Here is a 24,834-nt window from a genome sequence, read left to right on the forward strand (position 1 = left end):
CAGCACCGAGACCGCCCTCATCGCCGCCACTGGCGACATCCGGACCCTGATGGACAAAGGAGAAACAGCCGCCCTCATCCTCCTGGACCTATCAGCAGCCTTTGACACGGTCTGCCACCGCACCCTATCAGCATGCCTCCATGACGCCGGTATCCAAGAGAAGGCCCTGGCCTGGACCACATCCTTCCTCTCCGGCAGAACCCAGAGCGTCCGCCTCCCACCCTTCCGCTCCAAAACCACCGAGATCATCTGCGGTGTCCCACAGGGATCCTCCCTCAGCCCGACACTGTTCAATATCTACATGGCCCCCCTCGCCCACGTCGCACGACAACACAACCTCAACATCATCTCCTACGCCGACGACACCCAGCTGATCATATCTCTCACCGAAGATCCCCACACCGCCAAAGCTAACCTCCACCGAGGAATGGATGAAGGACAGCAGACTGAAGCTGAACTCAGACAAGACGGAGGTCCTCATTCTCGGACCCACCCCATCAGCCTGGGACGACTCTTGGTGGCCCACGTAACTAGGCACAGCCCCAGAACCCACGGACCACGCACGCAACCTGGGGGTCATCCTCGACTCCACTCTCTCCATGACCAGGCAAGTCAACGCCGTCTCCGCGTCCTGCTTCAACACCCTCCATATGCTCCGCAGGATCTTCAAATGGATCCCCCTCGACGCGAGAAAAACCGTTACCCAGGCCCTCATCACCAACAGACTCGACTACGGGAACGCCCTCTACTCAGGAACTATAAACAAGCTCCTGATACGACTCCAACGCATCCAGAACGCCTCGGCACGACTCATCCTCGATGTCCCCCGCCGCACCCACATCACACTCCACCTGAGAGGCCTACACTGGCTCCCCGTCAACAAAAGGATCACCTTCAAGCTCCTGATACACGCACACAAAGCACTGCACAACACCAGACCCACCTACCTCAACAACCGACTCAGCTTCCACACCCCCACCCGAAGCCTCCGCTCAGCCAACCTCGCCCTCGCCACAGTCCCCTGCATCCGAAAAACCACTGCCGGCGACAGATCCTTCTCCTACCTCGCCGCCAAGACATGGAACACTCTCCCCACCATCCTACGACAGACCCAGGACCTGCTGGCCTTCAGAAGACTCCTCAAGACCTGGCTCTTTGACCAGTAGCACCCTCCTTCCCCAGCGCCTTGAGACCCTTGCGGGTATGTAGCGCGCTTTACAAATGCAGTGATTGATTGATTGCTGGCTTTGGGTTTGGCTAGTTCATTAATGATGGTGAAGAGTTCTTTGCTGTTTTGAGAGTTGTTGTCAAGGCGTGTCTTGTAGTGATCTCTTTTGGCGGTGCGTATGAGTTGGTGATGGGTGCGAATGGTGGCTTTGAGGGTGGAGAAGTTGTTTGTAGAGGGTTCTTGTCGCCATATTTCCTCCCTCTCAGACCCAGACTATACACAGACCAAAGGGAACCTCAGGTCACAGGTCACGAGAAATCAAGTGAGTCCTGTCTCTAACAACCCAAGGTGTGCTCAGGGAACCAGTGTGCCCATTCTAGTGGCATCATTGTGTGTTTGAGTACTGATTGTGGTAACACAACCCAAGGTGTGCCCAGGGAACCAGTGTGCTCCTTCTAGTAGCATCATTGTGTGTTTAAGTACTGATTGTGGTAGAACAACCGAGGGTGTGCCCAGGAAACCAGTGTGTCCATTCTAATAACATCACTGTGTGTTTGAGTACTGATTGTGGTAACACAACTGAAGGTGGGACCAGGGAACCAGTGTGTCCATTCTAGAGGCATCATTGTGTGTTTGAGTACTGATTGTGGTAACACAACCCTAGGTGTGCCCAGGGAACTAGTGTGTCCATTCTAGTGGCACCATTGTGTGTTTGAGTACTAATTGTGGTAACACAACTGAAGGTGTGCTCAGGGAACCAGTGTGCTCCTTCTAGTGACATCATCGTGTGTTTGAGTACTAATTGTGGTAACACAACCGAAGGTGTGCCCAGGGAAGCAGTGTGTCCATTCTTGTGGCATCACTGTGTTTGAGTACTGATTGTGGTAAAAGCCACGCATACAAAACGACCCTTTGTTTATAATCGTTTGGCTTTACATACACTGAATACCTTTGGCACATATATACCACACCCCACCCGTTATACCAGTGTGATTTTACATGCACTGGACATGTTTCTTATGAATAGAGCACACACAACAAACAGAATTGCCTCCTGAGTATTCCTTGGTTGCTGTGGAAGGTGAAGGGGGTGTAAATAGTTTGCGGCTGGGATTACGCACCTTTCGGGCAGGTTTCTTCTGCCCGCATTCAGGCAGCTCAGCATCTCTTCCCCAGCAAAGCGCTAGAAATGTTGCCAAATATAAGACAGAGAGGGTCCGGCTCCCTGGAGCTCTGCACCGCAGGCCTCCTCGTGCCACTTAAGAGCCAGGGGCCCCAGGGGCCTCTCGGAGCAGCTGTGCGCTGTAGGAATCCCGCCATTCATCCATTCATCCATTCATCCATTCATCCATCCATCCATGAAGCACAGTACCTGCAGTGCTCTGCATTGCGTGATGGCCGCCCACATGTAAACACGTGTAGATTAAAGCCACATTAATCCAAGATACAGACATGATGCATTGATGACCTCTGAGCACCTCGTAGTGCTGGGGATTGGGGCTGTTTGTGACCAGCGAGGCTGTGCCGCAGACGGGGTGGGGAGGTGTCTTGCTTAAAACCGGATCAGAAATGGATATTTCATGTTTTCTGAACTGTGCGAATAGAGAATTCAAAGGGTGCACAAGGAAACAGGCAAGAATGACAAGTCAGACGCTGCACACAGAAACAAAAATATACTTAGAAATACAAAACTGCGGATATTTAAGTGTCGCCCTGTGCTCAAGCAGCCGAAAGACCTTCATTACTGCTGAAATGGGATTTCTGCCAAGGCCTGATTTTAAGGAAAACGTTACTACTCTCCCAACTGCGCACATTTTCCTATCTATGTTACGGGTACTTGTATTAACATTACCCTCATTAGAGGCGAACACTAGCTACACTAGGGACCAATGCATTGAAATGTTACAATGAGTGCCACGTAATGCTTGTAAGAACGAAGGCAACCGGGTGTGGGGGGTGCACCTGACCTGCTGTAGATCCAGTGGATTATAAACAGGGCCATTGGAATTATGCGGCAGGGAAGGGTTAAATTATGCGGCAGGGCTAGGCAAATTATGCGGCAAGAAAAGGTAAATTATGCTGCACTATGCAGCAGATTTTGTGATAGTATGACTTCATCATTTTGAAACCTTTTAACAGTGTCTGAGCATTCGTTGCACGTAATTACTACCCGTTTACCACCTACTATAGCAGCACGCTACAGCAAGGTGACCAGCCAACCCTTGCAAAGGTCCTTCCACTGCACAGCAGCACATGTTGCTGCGTTTTACTAACTCTTAAACCGTTCAAGATAGAACATTTTTTTATTAAAATCTCCAGAATATGCGGCAGATGATGGATTATGTGGCAAATGCGGGAAATACACAATTATGCGAAAACCGCTTCGGCCGCACAATGGCATCATTTCAGTGGCCCGGATTATATATTGCAGTCAGTGATTGGAGTGGCACCTGGGTTCTGCTTGCATTGGCACAGAGACAGCACTGGCATAGCCACAGACCCTTACATGGCTCATGTCATCAGTCACCTGTGCATCGTTCACCCTTCTCACAGCGCCCACCTCCGCCATCCCGGACAGCAAAGGTAGCACACGCCGCACACTGCGTGGCCGGATGTCCCATGGGTACTCCAGTAGAGAGGGGGAGGTCACCCCCCCTCTTCTGCTACATCAGAGAGCCCCTATGAGTACACAGTGCTTCCTGCCTCAAGGTGTGATCTGCGGCATGTCCCTCATCAGAGAGCCACCTATGAGCACCCGGCGCTTCCTGCCTCAAGGTGTGATCTGTGGCATGTCCCTCATCAGAGAGCCACCGATGAGCACCCGGTGCTTCCTGCCTCAAGGTGTGATCTGTGGCATGTCCCTCCTCAGAGAGCCACTGATGAGCGTCCAGTGCTTCCTGCCTCAAGGTGTGATCTGTGGCATGTCCCTCATCAGAGAGCCACCTATGAGCACCCGGTGCTTCCTGCCTCAAGGTGTGATCTGTGGCATGTCCCTCACCAGAGAGCCACCTATGAGCACCCGGCGCTTCCTGCCTCAAGGTGTGATCTGTGGCATGTCCCTCCTCAGAGATCCACCTATGAGCACCCGGCGCTTCCTGCCTCAAGGCATGATCTGTGGTATGTCGCTCATCAGAGAGCCACCTATGAGCGCCCAGTGCTTCCTGCCTCAAGGTGTGATCTGTGGCATGTCCCTCATCAGAGAGCCACCTATGAGCACACAGTGCTTCCTGCCTCAAGGTGTGATCTGTGGCATGTCCCTCACCAGAGAGCCACCTATGAGCACCCGGTGCTTCCTGCCTCAAGGTGTGATCTGTGGCATGTCCCTCACCAGAGAGCCACCTATGAGCACCCGGCGCTTCCTGCCTCAAGGTGTGATCTGTGGCATGTACCTAACCAGAGAGCCACCTATGAGCACCCGGCGCTTCCTGCCTCAAGGTGTGATCTGTGGCATGTCCCTCCTCAGAGAGCCACTGATGAGCGTCCAGTGCTTCCTGCCTCAAGGCGTGATCTGTGGTATGTCGCTCATCAGAGAGCCACCTATGAGCACCCGGTGCTTCCTGCCTCAAGGCGTGATCTGTGGCATGTCCCTACTCAGAGAGCCACCTATGAGCACCCGGTGCTTCCTGCCTCAAGGCGTGATCTGTGGTATGTCACTCATCAGAGAGCCACCTATGAGTACACGGTGCTTCCTGCCTCAAGGTGTGATCTGCGGCATGTCCCTCACCAGAGAGCCACCTATGAGCACCCGGTGCTTCCTGCCTCAAGGCGTGATCAGTGGCATGTCCCTCATCAGAGAGCCACCGATGAGCACCCAGTGCTTCCTGCCTCAAGGTGTGATCTGTGGCATGTCCCTCCTCAGAGAGCCACCGATGAGCGTCCAGTGCTTCCTGCCTCAAGGTGTGATCTGTGGCATGTCCCTCACCAGAGAGCCACCTATGAGCACCCGGTGCTTCCTGCCTCAAGGTGTGATCTGTGGCATGTCCCTCACCAGAGAGCCACCTATGAGCACCCGGCGCTTCCTGCCTCAAGGTGTGATCTGTGGCATGTCCCTAACCAGAGAGCCACCTATGAGCACCCGGTGCTTCCTGCCTCAAGGTGTGATCTGTGGCATGTCCCTCACCAGAGAGCCACCGATGAGCACCCAGTGCTTCCTGCCTCAAGGTGTGATCTGTGGCATGTCCCTCCTCAGAGATCCACCTATGAGCACCCGGCGCTTCCTGCCTCAAGGCGTGATCTGTGGTATGTCGCTCATCAGAGAGCCACCTATGAGCGCCCAGTGCTTCCTGCCTCAAGGTGTGATCTGTGGCATGTCACTCATCAGAGAGCCACCTATGAGCACCCGGTGCTTCCTGCCTCAAGGTGTGATCTGTGGCATGTCCCTCCTCAGAGAGCCACCGATGAGCGTCCAGTGCTTCCTGCCTCAAGGCGTGATCTGTGGTATGTCACTCATCAGAGAGCCACCTATGAGTGTCCAGTGCTTCCTGCCTCAAGGTGTGATCTGTGGTATGTCCCTCATCAGAGAGCCACCTATGAACACCCAGCGCTTCCTGCCTCAAGGTGTGATCTGTGGCATGTCCCTACTCAGAGAGCCACCTATGAGCGCCCAGTGCTTCCTGCCTCAAGGTGTGATCTGTGGCATGTCCCTCCTCAGAGAGCCACCGATGAGCACCCAGTGCTTCCTGCCTCAAGGCGTGATCTGTGACATGTCGCTCATCAGAGAGCCACCTATGAACACCCAGCGCTTCCTGCCTCAAGGCGTGATCTGTGGCATGTCCCTCATCAGAGAGCCACCTATGAGAACCCGAGGCTTCCTGCATCAAGGTGTGATCTGTGGCATGTCCCTCATCAGAGAGCCACCGATGAGCACCCGGCGCTTCCTGCCTCAAGGTGTGATCTGTGGCATGTCCCTCACCAGAGAGCCACCGATGAGCACCCGGTGCTTCCTGTCTCAAGGTGTGATCTGTGGCATGTCCCTCCTCAGAGAGCCACCTATGAGCACACAGTGCTTCCTGCCTCAAGGTGTGATCTGTGGCATGTCACTCATCAGAGAGCCACCGATGAGCCACCTATGAGCACCCAGTGCTTCCTGCCTCACGGTGTGATCTGTGGCATGTCGCTCATCAGAGAGCCACCTATGAGCACCCGGTGCTTCCTGCCTCAAGGTGTGATCTGTGGCATGTCCCTCACCAGAGAGCCACCGATGAGCACCTGGCGCTTCCTGCCTCAAGGTGTGATCTGTGGCATGTCCCTCATCAGAGAGCCACCTATGAGCACCCGGCGCTTCCTGCCTCAAGGTGTGATCTGTGGCATGTCCCTCATCAGAGAGCCACCGATGAGCACCCGGCGCTTCCTGCCTCAAGGTGTGATCTGTGGTATGTCCCTCTTCAGAGAGCCACCTATGAGCGCCCAGTGCTTCCTGCCTCAAGGTGTGATCTGTGGCATGTCCCTCATCAGAGAGCCACCTATGAGCGCCCGGTGCTTCCTGCCTCAAGGTGTGATCTGTGGCATGTCCCTCATCAGAGATCCACCTATGAGCACCCGGCGCTTCCTGCCTCAAGGTGTGATCTGTGGCATGTCCCTCATCAGAGATCCACCTATGAGCACCCGGCGCTTCCTGCCTCAAGGTGTGATCTGTGGCATGTCCCTCATCAGAGATCCACCTATGAGCGCCCGGCGCTTCCTGCCTCAAGGCGTGATCTGTGGCATGTCCCTCATCAGAGAGCCACCTATGAGCGCCCGGCTCTTCCTGCCTCAAGGCGTGATCTGTGGCATGTCCCTCATCAGAGAGCCACCTATGAGCGCCCGGCGCTTCCTGCCTCAAGGTGTGATCTGTGGCATGTCCCTCATCAGAGAGCCACCTATGAGCACCCGGCGCTTCCTGCCTCAAGGTGTGATCTGTGGCATGTCCCTCCTCAGAGAGCCACCTATGAGCACCCGGTGCTTCCTGCCTCAAGGTGTGATCTGTGGCATGTCCCTCACCAGAGAGCCACCTATGAGCACCCGGCGCTTCTTGCCTCAAGGTGTGATCTGTGGCATGTCCCTGCTCTTACAATCTTCGCTGAAACAAAACTGAAAGCAAGGTCGGTCCTTAATCCAAACAAATACAACCCATAAACACAATCCCACAACCTGACGAGGCAGAGGAAAGCATCTCTTTCTTTATTAAGGAATTTAAAGAGAAGTTGCCATCCAGGTTTTCCTTTCAAAAACACATTCCACTTAGCTGTCTCTTTCCAGTGCTTGTCTTAAACCCAGGGATTGCAGGGGTACTGCCAGTGGTCAGAAGCAAACCAGGGGTTCCAGGTGCGACCCCCTGCGGCCCTTCAATTACATCCATGTTTTAAAGTTCCTGCTAGATTGACAACTCATATTCTTCATTTTTTGGAGCCAGCAATTTCTCTTTTTATAATTTTATTTTAGTTGTACTGCAGGGACCTTGAGATGCAGGAACTGCAATAGTGCTCAGGTACCTATCAAGGGCAGGGCGATGCTGAGACCCAAGACATGAAGCAACAGCGGTGCTGAGGCCTTCACCATGGGTAGAGCTGCTGAGGTCTACTCCAAGGTGGGCGATGCTGAGACCCAAGCCATGAAGCAACAGTGGTGCTGAGGCCTTCCCCATGGGAGCGCTGCTGAGGTCTACTCCAAGGTGGGCGGTGCTGAGACTGAAGCCTTGAAGCGACAGTGGTGCTGAGGCCTTCACCATGGGGAGCGCTGCTGAGGTCTACTCCAAGGTGGGCGGTGCCGAGACCCAAGCCTTGAAGCAATAGTGGTGCTGAGGCCTTTACCATGGGGAGCGCTGCTGAGGTCTACTCCAAGGTTGGCGGTGCTGAGACCGAAGCCTTGAAGCGACAGTGGTGCTGAGGCCTTCACCATGGGGAGTGCTGCTGAGGTCTACTCCAAGTTGGACGATGCTGAGGCCTTCCCCATGGGAGCGCTGCTGAGGCCTACTCCAAGGTGGGCGGTGCTGAGACTGAAGCCTTGAAGCGACAGTGGTGCTGAGGCCTTCACCATGGGGAGCGCTGCTGAGGTCTACTCCAAGGTGGGCGGTGCCGAGACCCAAGCCTTGAAGCAATAGTGGTGCTGAGGCCTTTACCATGGGGAGCGCTGCTGAGGTCTACTCCAAGGTTGGCGGTGCTGAGACCGAAGCCTTGAAGCGACAGTGGTGCTGAGGCCTTCACCATGGGGAGTGCTGCTGAGGTCTACTCCAAGTTGGACGATGCTGAGGCCTTCACCATAGGGAGAGCTTCTGAGGCCTACTCCAAGATGGGTAGTCCTGAGACTCAAGCCTTGAAGCAACAGTGGTGCTGAGGCCTTCACCATGGGGAGCGCTGGAGAGGTCTACTCCAAGGTGGGCGGTGCTGAGACCCGCACCATGGGGAGAGCTGCTGAGACCTTCACCATGAGGGGCGGTGCTGAGACCCAAGCCTTGAAGCAACAGTGGTGCGGAGGCCTTCACAATGGGGAGCGCAGTGAGGCCTACTCCAAGGTGGGCGATGCTGAGGCCTTCACCATGGGGAGAGCTGCTGAGACCCGCACCACAGGAGCACTGCAGAGGCCTACTCCAAGGCGGGAGGTGCTGAGGCCCGCACTATGGGGAGAGCTGCTGAGGCCTGCACCATGGGAAGAGCTCCTGAGGCCCGCACCATCAGAAGATTACCAAGGATCACACCATGCGAGATCTGCTGAGGCCTGCATCATGGGAGCCGGTGTGAGGCCTGCTCAATGGGGGTCGGTGCTAAGGCCTACTCCAGGGTGGGTGATGCTGAGACCGCACCATGGGGAGAGCTGCTGAGTCCTCCTCCAAGGTGGGCGGAGCTGAGACCCAAGCCTTGAAGCAACAGTGGTGCTGAGGCCTCCATCATGGGGAGCGCTGCTGAGGCCTACTCCAAGGTGGGCGAGGCTGAGGCCTTCACCATGGGGAGAGCTGCTGAGACCCGCACCACAGGGAGCACTGCTGAGGCCTACTCCAAGGCGGGAGGTGCTGAGGCCCGCACCATGGGAAGATTACCAAGGATCACATCATGGGAGATCTGCTGAGGCCCGCATCATGGGAGTCGGTGTGAGGCCTGCACCATAAGGGGGCGGTTCTAAAGCTCACACCAAGAGTGGTAACGCTGCAGACATCTGGTGCAGCCAGGCCCAGACCCTTTGTAGGGAGTGGCAGAAACCGGGGAGGGCGGTGCGATTGCCCCATGTTGCTTATGGAAGATACCCCACTGGGTTCATGATCCTCTATGGGGGGTTCTCTAATGTGAGTTAGCTGCACAGAGGCAACTGCCTACTTAAATGCCCGGTTTACCCTCTGGCAGGCCTTCTTGGATTGAGGAGGACAAGCTTGACAAGGACAGCCTCCTTAATTACTTGTATCTACCAGTCACAGAGGATGTGGTCTTTTGACTGTTTGTGTTAAAAAAAAAAAAATCTCTCCCGCTCAGAGTCAACTGGAATTAATTTGTCAGTTTCTGGAGGAGGGACGTGACAGGGATGAGCAGTGGCCGCATTGAGCTGACATTAGGGGCCTGATTCAAGGAAAGTGGCACTGCGCCCATTGCACCCAGAGCAGCGCCACTTTTCTTGCACCCCTTAGCGCCCCCTAACACCACCGTAGGGGAACTAGCCTCAAACGTCTTGACACTAGTCCAGCGCTTTGCAGGATTAGCATAAAAAATGTTGAAGCTAATCCTGCAAAGGCCATTAAGGCCCATTCTAAATACTGGTGTGCCCCTTTTAATGCCCGCTCTGAGTAGGTATTACAAGTGCCTCCCCCCCCACCCACGGGGGAACGCACCCTTTGCATACATTTTCTCTGGCGCAGGCATAATGTAGTGCAAAGGGTTGCAATGTGGCGCTACGCATGCATTGTGTCACTTTGTAAATTTGGTGCAGCAATTTTGGCGTTGTTAGGCGACATTAGCGTAAAGGAGGAGCTGGGGCTCCTAAATGAACCCCTAAGTCTTTACCTTCACCATTGGGTTTCTTAGATGCAAATGGGGCTTTAATTGTTAACAGCAAAGATGCAAAAATTTGACTTTCTTGGTAGCCTTCCCTTGGTTGAACACCCCTCCAGAAGCCACACTTTGAAGTAGTCACAGAAACTTTTTTAACATTAAAGTTGTGTGCCTTGTGGCAATAACAACCACCAGGCCTTTGGAGGAAACTGACATTTAATGCATAAATGTGCGCTCCCCCTTATTTAAAGTTTTTATTTTTTTAGGATGGCATTGTTTTAATACCAGGCCTTCGTTTTATTCCTAAAGTCATTTCTGCTTTTCATAAATTGTTATCCCTTCCATGCCAGGAGGCACCGTTACCTCGGCTGGATGGGGTCGGAGCTGTTGAAAATGTATCTTCACTCATCAGCAGGTTTCAGAAATGCGAATCATTGTTTATCAATTTTGGCTCAGTCGAGGTGTCAGCATTAAGTTACAGGACCCAGGAAGTCATTCTATCATGCTAGCCTCATATCATTTGAGGGCATCCAGGCTCCTCCCAAGCCCCACCCACTCTCGGAATGTCAGCGTCATGGATGAGAGGCGGGGCCTATCTTCATTTGGTTTCTTCAGTGGCTAGAAGGTCTGATCCACCCACGTTTGTTAATCGTACTAGATTAGATCTGGTTCAGGGCTCGGAGCGAGGGGTGGGCGAGCCACTCAAACCTCGAGCCTGGCTCAGGACCACCTTTGGAGCCTCGAGCCCAAGGCGAGCCGAGCTTCTGCCCGCCCCCCTCGCTCTGCCCAGAATGTGGGGAATGGCTGGAGAGGCCGGTTTTGGAGCTGGGGGACCAGTTTCGAGTCTTGGTGCCAGATTCACATCCTGTGATTCTGGGCAAAGCTCCTAATTTCCCTGTGTTGCAAAAAAATGAATGTGTCCTCGTGTAATGTAGCTGATGCTCATGTAAAATTCCTAAATACTTTCAGATCCAGTTCGTGCTATAAAAAAAATGCAGAAAATGCTCAAAGAGGTAAAAACAAAAGGGCCTGATTTAAGAAAGGTTAGCGCCCCCTAACGCTACCATGTGTGTGCCGTATCTAAGATACGACGCACCATGGCGGTAGTTAGGGGAGCTAGTGTCAACATTTTTGATGCTGGTTCCGAGCTGTGCAGGATTAGCATCAAAAATGTGACACCAATCCTGCAAAGCCCATTGAGGCCCAATGTAAACAATGGTGCGCCTCCTTCTAACGCCTTCTCTGAGCAAGCGTTAAAAGTGACAAAAAAATGACGCAAGGGAATCTCTTACATTTCTTTACGCCATTTTTTTTACCCCCTAACAGGGGAATGCCCCCTTTGCATACATTAGGCCTGGTGCAGGCATAGTGTAGCGCAAAGGGTTACAAAGTGGCGCAACGCATGCATTGCACCACTTCGTAAATTTGGCGCAGTGATTTTGGCCTCGTTGGCCCACATTAGCGTGAAAAAAAATTACACTAAGGTGGTGCAAGGAGGCGCTAGAGGTTCTGAAATCAGCCCCAAAGTGTTAACATAAAAAGGAAAAAGCCATAGACTTCTTTTAGGGGCTGATTTTGACAGACTGAAACAACACTTAGGTAATTTTGTATGATTACGCTACACTGAGTTACACAAATTATGCCCACCCTTAAAGAAAACCTGGATAAATCGCGGCTTCCCTGGTTAAACTGTGTGATCTTAGGCAATTATCTTATTGCGCCAAAACACCCTTTTCTTCCTTAATGCGTGTGAAAGCACTTTCAGATATGCGAGTTCGGAATTCCCATTGTACAAACTAATCATAGTATTTGATTTATTAGACAGTAATTTTGGTCTGTAATATTCGGGCCACATACAGGGTTTACATGACAGCTGTCACCCCTTCTCAGGTCATTGATGGCTAATGCATCACTTTCAATAAGAACTTCTCAGCGCAATGCTATAATGTGATGTATTAACGTCAAAGCTTCCACATTAAGGAAATACACATTTGACATTTTGAAAGAGGATTTATAATAATTTACACAGTCTGTTGTATGATTTGCATACCACCCGGGCTCGGATGGTGCCCGGGTTCTAAAATCCGAGCCAGGGCCAGGGCTTGGCTCTAGCTCCCCCTGTTAATTTGCCAGCCCTCCCACTTCTGCTCGGATCTCAGTTTCAGTACAATCATTTTGTTGAACAGTTCTGAGTTTTCAGTTTTTGTTTCTTGTTCTTGCAGGAAACTTTCGACCTGATTTACAGTCTGGCGGACTGGTTGCGAATATTCCGTCCACCGTATTAGAATTCCATAGGATACAATGGGATCGTAACACTGCGGGCGAGATATGCGTCAAGTTTGTGACAGAGTAACCCCCTCCGACAAACTCCAAATCAGGCCACTAGTGTGAATGAAGGACTTCTTGCGTCTCATGGCTCCAGTGTACAAGTGTCTTTTGTTTTAAGGAAAACCACGAAGAAGGCGTGCTGCTTGGTGTGCTTGCAAAAGTAAGGAATGGAGCGAGGAAGGGGCATGGGGGGGGGGGGTAAAGCCTTGCCTACTTATAAATAATCCCCAAAACTCTGATTTTCCATTCTTTGTCCCAGTGCTTACGTTCCCTCCATCCGTCCCACGTCTTTTTCATGAGATGGAGGGCTTCATGTCAACAGATTTAGGGTTGGGGTTTCCTCTCTTGAGGTACATCGGGGGGAGACGATGCCACATAAATAAAAGAAATGGAGTAAGGATGCGTGGGCGGAGCGTGCCAGAGCACTGAGGCGGGGCCTCTCGGCAACAGTAAGTAAAGGGGCGAAGAATGGAGAAGTAACAAAGGTCACTGATAAATAATCTAGACATTCACACTCATGCAAAGACACACTCTACATGTGTGTACTGACACACAATATACATGCACACACATTCAAACATGTGAACACACACAGGGACACGCTCATGCAAACACAAACACATAAATACACAAATAAACACAAATAATTACAGACACATGCAACGTCACACGCACATACACAACACCCGTGAACACACACCGCAATCACTCACAAACATGGATGTGTGTGCAGTGTATATGATGGATGCCGCTGCACAACCATTAACCACAGAGTTAATCAGTCATTTGTAAAGTGCAGCAAATCACCTGTCAGGCTCTCAAGGCGCTGGAGTAGCTGCTGCTGCTGGGAGATCATTTAATTCAATCAACCAGGTCTTAGAGTCCTTTCCTGAATTCCTGGAGTGATGCACATTCCTGATGTGCAGAGGAAGTTTGTTCTAAGCTTTGGCCACCAGCTGAGAGAAAGAGTGTCTTCCACTGTTGGCTCGGGGGTGTCTGCGAGGAAGAGGGAGGCAGATTGCAGGTGTCTGGTTTGTTCATGGAAGGTCATGCGTTTGTTGATGTATGCGGGGCTTTTTATGCATGCGTCAACATCTTAAACTGGCATATCTTCTGGATGGAGAGCCAGTGTAGCTTCTTGAGGTGTAGAGCGCTGTGAGTCTGTCTGGGGAGGTCAAACAAGGGTCTTTCCGCTGAGTTTTGGATTGTGTGTAGTCTCTTCAGGAGGCGTGCAGTGATTCCTACGTAGAGTGTTTCCGTAGTACAGCCTTCTGGTGACAAGGGCTTCAGTGACAGTCCCTCTGATGTTGACTGGCAGCCACCTGACAATCTTACGGCGCATACGGAGAGTGTGAAGCAAACGGATGAGACTGTGGTTACTTGTCTCTTCATAGATAGTTTGCCGTCCAAGATGATGCTGAGGTTGTGGGCGTGATCTGTCGCGGCGGGGGAACGGCTGAGTTCAGCAGGCACCAAGTGTTGTTTCATGGCGTGGTGTTGTTCCCAAAGATGAGGACTTCCGCCTTCTCGGTATTCAGCTTGAGGCAGCAGTCCTGCATCCAGTTGGCGATGTTCACCATACGTCTGTGGAAGTTGGCTCTGGTGGTTGAGGGGGTCTCTGACAGTGAGAGGATGAGCTTGGTGTCATTGGCATAGAAAATGATGTTGAATCCATGGGATCTAACAATATTGGCCAGAGGGGTCGTGTACATGTTGAAGAGGGTGAGACTGAGGGAGGATTCTAAGCCACCCCAAGGTACGCACAAAGTCCATTCCAGGGCTAAAACCTACCACTTGCTGATGTTCACTACAACCAAGATCCCTTCAGCACCAGGAGGCCAAGTAAAGTAAAAACTATATGTTATATAATAAATGCACTGCACAGTGTATCATAACATGGGCAGACAATATACAATAGCATAATGCATAGTGTACTCTACCACGACGTAACAATGAACAATGGTGCACCGCATACTACAACATACCATGATGTACCAATAAACAACACTGTGCCACACAGTGTATCATGCTATGGCATACCAATAAACAACACTGTGCCACACAGTGCATCATACCATGGTGTAGTGTATCATACCATGACGCAACAATAAACAACACTGTGCCACACAGTGTATTCATACCGTGGCGTAGTGTATCATACCAAGATGCTACAGTAAACAACCCTGTGCCACACAGTGCATCATACCAGGGTGTAGTGTATCATACCATGACGCTACAGTAAACAACCCTGTGCCACACAGTGCATCATACCGTGGCGTAGAGTATCATACCATGACGCAACAATAAACAACACTGTGCCATACAGTGCATCATACCGTGGCGTAGTGTATCATACCATGACGCAACAATAAACAACACTGTGTCACACAGTGCATCATGCCATGGCATACCAATAAACAACACTGTGCCACACAGTGCATCATACCGTGGCGTAGTGTATCATACCATGACACAACAATAAACAACACTGTGCCACACAGTGCATCATACCGTGGCGTAGTGTATCATACCATGACACAACAATAAACAACACTGTGCCACACAGTGCATCATACCATGGTGTAGTGTATCATACCATGACATACCAATAAACAACACTGTGCCACACAGTGCAGCATACCATGGCATACCAATAAACAACACTGTGCCACACAGTGTATTCATGCCATGGCGTAGTGTATCATACCATGACGCAACAATAAACAACACTATGCCACACAGTGTATTCATACCGTGGCGTAGTGTATCATACCATGACGCAACAGTAAACAACCGTGTGCCACACAGTGCATCATACCATGGTGTAGTGTATCATACCATGACACAACAATAAACAATACTGTGCCACACAGTGTATTCATACGGTGGCGTAGTGTATCATACCATTACGTAACAATAAACAACACTGTGCCACACAGTGTATTCATACCATGGCGTAGTGTATCATACCATGACGCAACAGTAAACAACCCTGTGCCACACAGTGCATCATACCAGGGTGTAGTGTATCATACCATGACGCTACAGTAAACAACCCTGTGCCACACAGTGCATCATACCATGGCGTAGTGTATCATACCATGACGCAACAATAAACAACACTGTGCCACACAGTGCATCATGCCATGGCATACCAATAAACAACACTGTGCCACACAGTGCATCATACTGTGGCATAGTGTATCATACCATGATGCAACAATAAACAACACTGTGCCACACAGTGCATCATACCATGGCATAGTGTATCATACCATGACATACCAATAAACAACACTGTGACACACAATGCATCATACCATGGCGTAGTGTATCATACCATGACGCAACAATAAACAACACTGTGCCACACAGTGTATTCATACCATGGCGTAGTGTATCATACCATGACGCAACAATAAACAACCGTATGCCACACAGTGCATCATACCATAGCGCAGTGTATCACACCATGACGCAACAGTAAACAACACTGTGCCACACAGTAGATCATCCCATGGCGTAGTGTATCATACCATGACGCAACAATAAACAATACTGTGCCACACAGTGTATTCATACCATGGCGTAGTGTATCATACCATGACGCAACAATAAACAACACTGGGCCCCACAGTGCATCATACCATGCCGTAGTGTATCATACCATGACGCAACAGTAAACAACCGTGTGCCACAGACTGCATCATACCATAGCGCAGTGTATCATACCATGACGCAACAGTAAACAACACTGTGCCACACAGCACATCATCCCATTGCGTAGTGTATCATACCATGATGCAACAATAAACAATACTGTGCCACACAGTGTATTCATACCATGGCGTAGTGTATTATACCATGACACAACAATAAACAACACTGTGCCACACAGTGTATCATACCATGACATAGTGTATCATACCATGATGCAACAGTAAACAACCGTGTGCCACACAGTGCATCATACCATGACGTAGTGTATCATACCATGACGCAACAATAAATAACACTGTGCCACACAGTGCATCATGCCATGGCATACCAATAAACAACACTATGCCTCACAGTGTATTCATACCATGGCGTAGTGTATCATACCATGACGCAAGAGTAAACAACCGTGTGCCTCACAGTGCACCATACCATAGTGCAGTGTATCATACCAGGAAGCAACAGTAAACAACACTGTGCCACACAGTACATCATCCTATGGCGTAGTGTATCATACCATGACGCAACAATAAACAACACTGTGCCACACAATGTATTCATACCATGGCGTAGTGTATCATACCATGACGCAACAGTAAACAACCGTGTGCCACACAGTGCATCATACCATAGGGCAGTGTATCATACCATGAGGCAACAGTAAACAACACTGTGCCACACAGTACATCATCCCATGGCGTAGTGTATCATACCATGACGCAACAATAAACAATACTGTGCCACACAGTGTATTCATACCATGGCGTAGTGTATCATACCATGACGCAACAATAAACAACACTGGGCCCCACAGTGCATCATACCATGCCGTAGTGTATCATACCATGACGCAACAGTAAACAACCGTGTGCCACAGACTGCATCATACCATAGCGCAGTGTATCATACCATGACGCAACAGTAAACAACACTGTGCCACACAGTGCATCATACCATGCCGTAGTGTATCATACCATGACACAACAGTAAACAACCGTGTGTCACACAGTGCATCATATCATGACTTAGTGTATCATACTATGACGCGTCAGTAAACAACCCTATGCCACACAGTGCATCATACCATGACGTAGTGTATCATACCATGACGCAACAATAAATAACACTGTGCCACACAGTGCATCATGCCATGGCATACCATTAAACAACACTGTGCCACACAGTACATCATCCCATGGCGTAGTGTATCATACCATGACACAACAATAAACAATATTGTGCCACACAGTGCATCATTCCATGACGTGGTGTATCATACCATGATGTAACAATAAACATTATATACGTAGCGTACATGCATGGCCTCCCAGCTCCTCTGCAGTGCCACGTTGCACGCATTGACCCCTCGATGCGCCCCCGGAATGCACCTGCTCGCCCCCCCCCCACCGGCCCTGGGTGCAGGTCTGCGCAGGCGCACTTCACGCATCCAGATGGCTGTATCTGTTACCGAGAGGCAGCAGGCAGTGCAGTGAAGCCTGGTGCCGGCGCCCACACACGCCCGGCTCTGTGCCAAGGCAATAGGAGGCCAGCCTTCTCAAGTGTGGGCACCCACCCGCCCCTGCCAACATCGCTTTCAGTTGTGCTGCGCCTCGTTCTTCAGTCGTGGGCCTACAGGGTTTGAAAACATCTCCGACGTCCAGAGCGTCCAACCCCTGCCGTGGTGCACACACCATCTCTGTACCAGTGCACTGATTGGACTCACCTCTGGATTATCATGTCCCACCCCTGCCGTGGTGCACACACCATCTCTGTACCAGTGCACTGATTGGACTCACCTCTGGATTATCATGTTCCACCCCTGCCGTGGTGCACACATCATCTCTGTACCAGTGCCCTGATTGGACTAATCTCTGGGCTATCATGTCCCACCTCTCTGTGTGGTGCACACACCATCACTGTACCAGTGCACTGGCTAGGGCTCACCTCTGGATTATCATGTCCCACCCCTCTGCTGTGGTGCACACACCATCACTGTACAACTGCACTAGCCAGGACGTACCTCTGGATTATCATGTCCCATCCCCTGCTGTGGTGCACACACCATCAATATACCAGTGCACTGGCTAGGACTCACCTCTGAATTATCATGTCTCATACCTGCTGTGGTGCACACACCATCAGTGTGCCAACGCACTATCCAGGACTCACCTCTGAATTATCATGTCCCACCCCCTGCTGTGGTGCACACACCATCACTGTACCACTGCACTAGCTAGAGCTCACCTCTGGATTATCATGTCCTACTCCTGCTGTGGTGCACACATCATCACTGTAACACTGCACTAGCTAGGGCTCACCTCTGGATTATCATGTCCTACTCCTGCTGTGGTGCACACGTCATCACTGTACCACTGCACTGGCTAGGGCTCACCCCTAGATTATCATGTTCCACCCCTGCTGTGGTGCATACACCATCAATGCTGCACTAGTTAGGATTTATCTGGATTATCATGTCCCACCCCTCTGCTGTGGTGTACACACCATCACTGTACGACTGCACTAGCCAGGACTCGCCTCTGGATTATCATGCCCCCCCTGCTGTGGTGCACAACCCATTACTGTACCACTGCACTAGCCAGGACTCACCTCGGGTTGTCATATCCCACCCCCTGCTGTGGTGCACACACCGTCACTGTACCAGTGCACTGGCTAGGACTCACCTCTGGATTACCATGTCTCACCCCTGCTGTGGTGCGCACACCATCAGTGTGCCACTGCACTATCCAGGACTCTCCTCTGGATTGTCATGCCTCCCTATGCTGGTGTGCACACACCATCACTGTACCACAGCACTAGCTAGGACTCACCTCTAGATTATCATGCCCCCCTGCTGTGGTGCGCACACCATTACTGTACCACTATGCTAGCTAGGACTCACCTCTGGATTGTCATGTCCCACCCCTCTGAGGTGGTGTAATCACCATCAGTGTACCACTATGCTAGCAAGGACTCACCTCTGGATTGTCATGTCCCATGCCTGCTGTGGTACACCATCAGTGTGCCCCTGCACTGTCCAGGACTCACCTCTGGATTGTCATGTCCCACGTGTGCTGTGGTGCACACACCATCACTGCACCACTGCACTAGCAAGGATTCTCCTCTTCATTATGATGTCTGACCGTCTGCTGTGGTGCAGACACCCTCACTGTACCACTGCACTAGATAGAACTTCTCTGGGTTAACATGCCCCACCCCTGCTGGGGTGCACACACCATTACTGTACACCTGCACTAGCTAGGACTCACCTCTGGACAATCATGTCCCAATCCTGCTGTGATGTACAGAACATCACTGTATCAGTGCACTAACCTAGACTAACCTCTGGATTATCACATCCCACCCCCTGCTGTGGTGTACTCACCATCACTGTACCAACGCACTAGCTAGGACTCTTCTCTGTATTATGATGTCTCACTCCCTGCTTTGGTGCAGACACCCTCACTGTACCAGTGCACTAGCCTAGACTCACTTCTGGATTATCACGTCCCACCCCCTGCTGTGGTGCACACACCATCACTTTACTAATGCACTAGCTAGGATTCACCTCTCGATGATCACGTTCACAACTTGCTGTGGTACACACACAATCACTGTAGCACTGCACTAAGCAGGACTAATCTCTGGATTCTCATGTCCCACCCCTGCTGTGGTGCACACACCATCACTGTAATACTGCACTGGCTAGGACTCTCCTCTGTATTATCATGTCCCACACCTGCTGTGGTGCACACACCATCACTGTATAACTGCACTAGCCAGGGCGTACCTCTGGATTATCATGTCCCACCCCTGCTGTAGTGCACACACCATCACTGTACCACTGCACTGGCTAGGACTCACCTCTAAGTTATCATGCCCACCCCTGCTGTGGTGCACACACCATCTCCGTACCACTGCAGTAGCTAGGAGTTCTCTGGATTGTCATGCCCCCCCTGCTGTGGTGCACCCACCATCACTGTACCAGTGCACTGGCTAGAACACACCTCTAAGTTATCATGTCCCACCCTGCTGCAGTGCACACGCCATCACTGTGCCGCTGCACTAGCTAGGACTAGCCATGACCTACCTCTGGATTATCATGTCCCACCCCTGCTGTGGTGCACCCATCATCACTGTAGCAGTGCACTAGCTAGGACTCACCTCTGGATTATCATGTCCCACCCCTGCTGTGGTGCACACACCATCACTTTACCACTGCAGTAGCTAGGGCTCACCTCTGAATTATGATGTCCGACCCCTGCTGTGGTGCACCTACCATCACTGTACCACTGGACTAGCTTGGACTGGCCAGGACGTATCTCTGGATTTTCATGTCCCACCCGTGCTGTGGTGCACACTCCATCACTGTACCAGTGCACTGGCTAGGACTCACCTCCTCACCTCTAAGTTATCATGGCCTACCCTGCTGCAGTGCACACACCATCACTGTACCGCTGCACTAGCTAGGACTGGCCAGGACGTATCTCTGGATTTTCATGTCCCACCCGTGCTGTGGTGCTCACCCCATCACTGTACCACTGCACTAGCTAGGACTCACCTCTGGATTATCATGTCCCCCCGTGCTGTGGTGCTCACCCCATCACTGTACCACTGCACTAGCCAGGACGTACCTCTGTATTATCATGTCCCACCCCTGCTGTGGTGCACCCTCCCTCACTGTACCAGTGCACTGGCTAGGACTCACCTCTAAGTTATCATGGCCCACCCTGCTGCAGTGCACACACCATCACTGTACCGCTGCACTAGCTAGGACTAGCCAGGACGTACCTCTGGATTATCATGTCCCACCCGTGCTGTGGTGCTCACCCCATCACTTTACCACTGCAGTAGCTAGGACTCACCTCTGGATCATCATGTGCCCCCCCTGCTGTGGTGCACACACCATCACTGTACCACTGCAGTAGCTAGGACTCACCTCTGGATCATCATGTGCCACACCTGCTGTGGTGCTCACCCCATCACTTTGTCACTGCAGTAGCTAGGGCTCACCTCTGGATCATCATGTCCCACCCCCGCTGTACCACTTCACAGGTGTGAATCATTTAACTCATTTAAAGATGGGGTTTCAGAAGTCAGTAGCTCTACCCTTGTGAAACTCAGTACATTGCAGGCTAATCATTCTATATGGACCATCAATTGTACAGGCGCTTAACCTTCTCCCTTTGATGGACCCCACAGAATCACTTCCGGAGCCGGGTAAGCAATTTCTATCATTAGAACGTCCAACAATGGACCAAATACAGAAGAACCTACTCACCAAACAAGTGCACAAATTATGAAGTATTGTGTTTAATTCACAAACAGAAAAACATGCAAAATCAAAATGCTATTTTCCATTGGATGTTTGGAGCCTTTTCAAATTTGGTTTTATTTCTAAAATTCGAAATGATATGCCAGCCTCTAGCATATAACGTCGTCCTGTTCCCTCCAAATGCACACTCTCTTGTGGCTGGTGCATCAATTGAGGTCAGCAGTTGTCCAAACTACTGCTGCTCCAGCGGCGTAACAAAGGCCCCCGCAGCCCTGGCGGCGGGTTCCCAAGCTTCAGGGGCCCCCTTAGCACAGCACCTGGCCTGAGTGAGCCCGTGTTCTGTGCGGGGGTGAATATTACCAGGTTACGTTAATTACCTACTGTTATTATTTAATGTTCTAAATAGGTGCGGACCCCCTGAGCTGCCAAGTCCTCATCTCGCCTTTTACATGTATGTTTGGTGCAGTTCTGACCGCTACGCAAAGTCATTGAAGGACTGAGTTCACCAAGGCACCCCGACACCTCTAGTGCAGGAACAGCTTGCCCCCCAGGGGTGCCCGGGGACCGTCTGTTCTGCAGTTTTGAGACAGTTGCTCCATGGCGCCTCTAGCGGCGGTCACAGGCCGCACAGGCCTCTTCCCGCCGTGTGTGAAGCGTCCCCCGCAGCCCCTCTTCAGGACACTTACGGTAATAATGATGGTTTTAGCAGATTTCATTGATTTTTATTTGTGTTCTCGGATTCTAGTCAGCATAAATCCTTAATTTATACAACACGAGAAAAGTAGACACATAAAGTCAAAGAGGAGGGAGGATAAATAAATAGTTACAAAATTAGGTAACATTAGGGACATTAAGGCCCGTATTTATACTTTTTTTGCGCCGCATTTGCGTCGTTTTTTGACCCAAAAACGGCGCAAACATACAAAATGCCATTGTATTTTGTAGGTTTGCGCCGTTTGGCGTCAAAAAGCAGCGCAAATGCGGCGCTAAAAAAAGTATAAATACGGAAGTACCATATTCATGAGAAATGGCGCACAACTGTGCTAACGCAGTTGTGCATAATTTTTCGTAACGCAAGCTAATATTATTACCTAATGTGATCTGTGCGTAATTTTATAAAATGGCGCACGATGGTGCTAAGGAATGGCACAAAAAGATGCTAGCCGGTGAGGGATGGCGTTAGGGGAAATGGCACTAGTGGGTCAAGAATGACGGTAGGCTGATTAGCAGCAATTAGCATCCTTTTTTGATGCAAAAGCAGCCAAATAATGAATCCTGTCTAAGTATAGACAGGAGTCATTACCACTACCCCAGTGCCCACCACAGGGGACCAGTGTCCCCTGGGCAGCCCCTACATACCCGGTGCCAGGCAGGGGGTCTATGTAAGGGCCCCCCAATGGTACACCACGCACATGCACTTACTTGCAACTTATCTGGGATGGACTCCTTCCTCCTGAAGTGTCCCTGTGGTGTGGGTGGTGGTGATGCTGGGGGTTTGGGTGGGCACCTTTGGGCCCATTCCATGGTGTTTCCCCATGGAAATGGGTCTACCTGCACATTAACACCTGGTCTGACCAGGTGTTAAATAATAGCACTAATCAGGCTTAGCGCTATTATTTAGGTCCGACTTCCACTTGTGCGTCGTTTCATCGTCAAGTGTTAAATAGCTGAGTGCTAACGTCATTTTTAGGATGGGAATGCCTACCTTGCATCTCATTCACGCAAGGTGGGTTGGCGCTTCCTAGAAATGGTACTAACTCCTAAATTTTGACGCTAGACGGGTCTAGCATAAAAATATAAATATGGAGTTAAGTTAGCGCTGCTTTAGCATCAAAATAAATGGCACTAAGGCACCTTCCATAAATTTAGGCCTAAATCTGAATGGTGAAGGACTCCACCAGTCACCTGTACTTGTGATAGAGCCTCTTCTAGTCCCGCCCCCTTAAACCAGTCAGAGGTCTCCTTCCTGTCACCCTCGGAGGTGAGGTGACGTTCACTTCTCCAAATCATTAAATACGAATCTGAGCTACGTCACACACATTCTCTACCACAAACTTGCATGAGCTGATTCCCTAGTCTGCCTGAGGTCCCTCGCCAAACAAACATTGTCAAAGCCTATAGGTCTCATCTTTCAGACATCTTGCTTTTGCTAGCGGTTTTCCACCTTGCTGTACAACCTGACAAAAAAACACAAAGTAAAAAAAAAGGTGCTTTGACACAGTGGCTTAGTTACTTTGTAGGTGCCCACACAACCCATGTATGTGCCTACAAAATGATGCACTTTTTTTTGATACACTGAGTATTAAAATTATACTGCTTATCAGCAAACTATAGTGAAAAGTGTAGCACAAAAGTATTTTTTAAGTACTGGCGGGGAAAGCACCATGGAGGGCGCAGTGGGGGGAGCAACATGGGAGGCGTGGACGGGGAGAAGATGCAATGGGCCAGGGAGAAGTAGAGCAAATGTGAAGGAAGCAACATGGGGGGTAGGGTCGGGAGGGAAAAATGTGAGAGCACAACATAGAGCAGGTGGGGGAGGAGAACACGTGAGAAAGCAAGGAGAGACAAGTATATGAAAGTGAGTGCAACTTCGAGGGAGGTTTGGAAAAGAACACCAGTGACAGAGAACAACATAGAGTGTAGGGAGACATAAGTACATGAGCGAGACAGCTGGAAAACACATGCACTCCCACGGAGTGCTTAGCCCAAAAGAAAGAAGTAGTAATGGGTGGAAACAAAGCAGCGAATGCAAGGATGCCAGCCAATCCGAAGGGATGGTAGAGAGGCTATGCTTCATGGGAGGAGCAGACCTAAAGTTGGCAAGCTGGAACATGAATTAGAAGGGCTCAAATGAGGCTGACAGGAAAGTCCACCATTGGAATGCAAAGGGCAGACTGCAAGTCCCAATTTGGTCTTGGTAAGCCCACAGTATGTATCACAACTTGGCTTGACCTAAAAATGACCACCTGTCTTTGTGGCTGTACGAAATTGGGTTATTGGTTGAAAGGAGTAGCAGCCCCACTCAGACAACAACCACAATCTATGTCAGAGTGAATCACAAAAGTCACAAATTTAACCTGTGCTCAACCGTCTGGTAGATTGGCACAGACGCAGTCAGGCTTAACTTAAAGGCAGAGCGTATGTAAAGTTTTCTTGCAGCACACAAACAGTAAGAAATTGAAAACACAACACAAGAAAAATCCCAAAACAATTTAGAAAAAAACAGAGTAAATTTTAATAAATATAATGATCCCAGAATGACAAAAATCCAACCAGTAGAACCAGAGATTTTCAATTTTAAGATTTTAAGTGACAAATAGCGCCTAAAAGCACCTAAAAGCAAAAAGCGCCACTCGTGCTTATCTGCTCGCACTAGACTAGGGGAAAGTCACCAGATC

Source organism: Pleurodeles waltl, chromosome 2_1, assembly GCF_031143425.1.
Source record: "Pleurodeles waltl isolate 20211129_DDA chromosome 2_1, aPleWal1.hap1.20221129, whole genome shotgun sequence".
Taxonomy (NCBI): Eukaryota; Metazoa; Chordata; class Amphibia; order Caudata; family Salamandridae; genus Pleurodeles; species Pleurodeles waltl.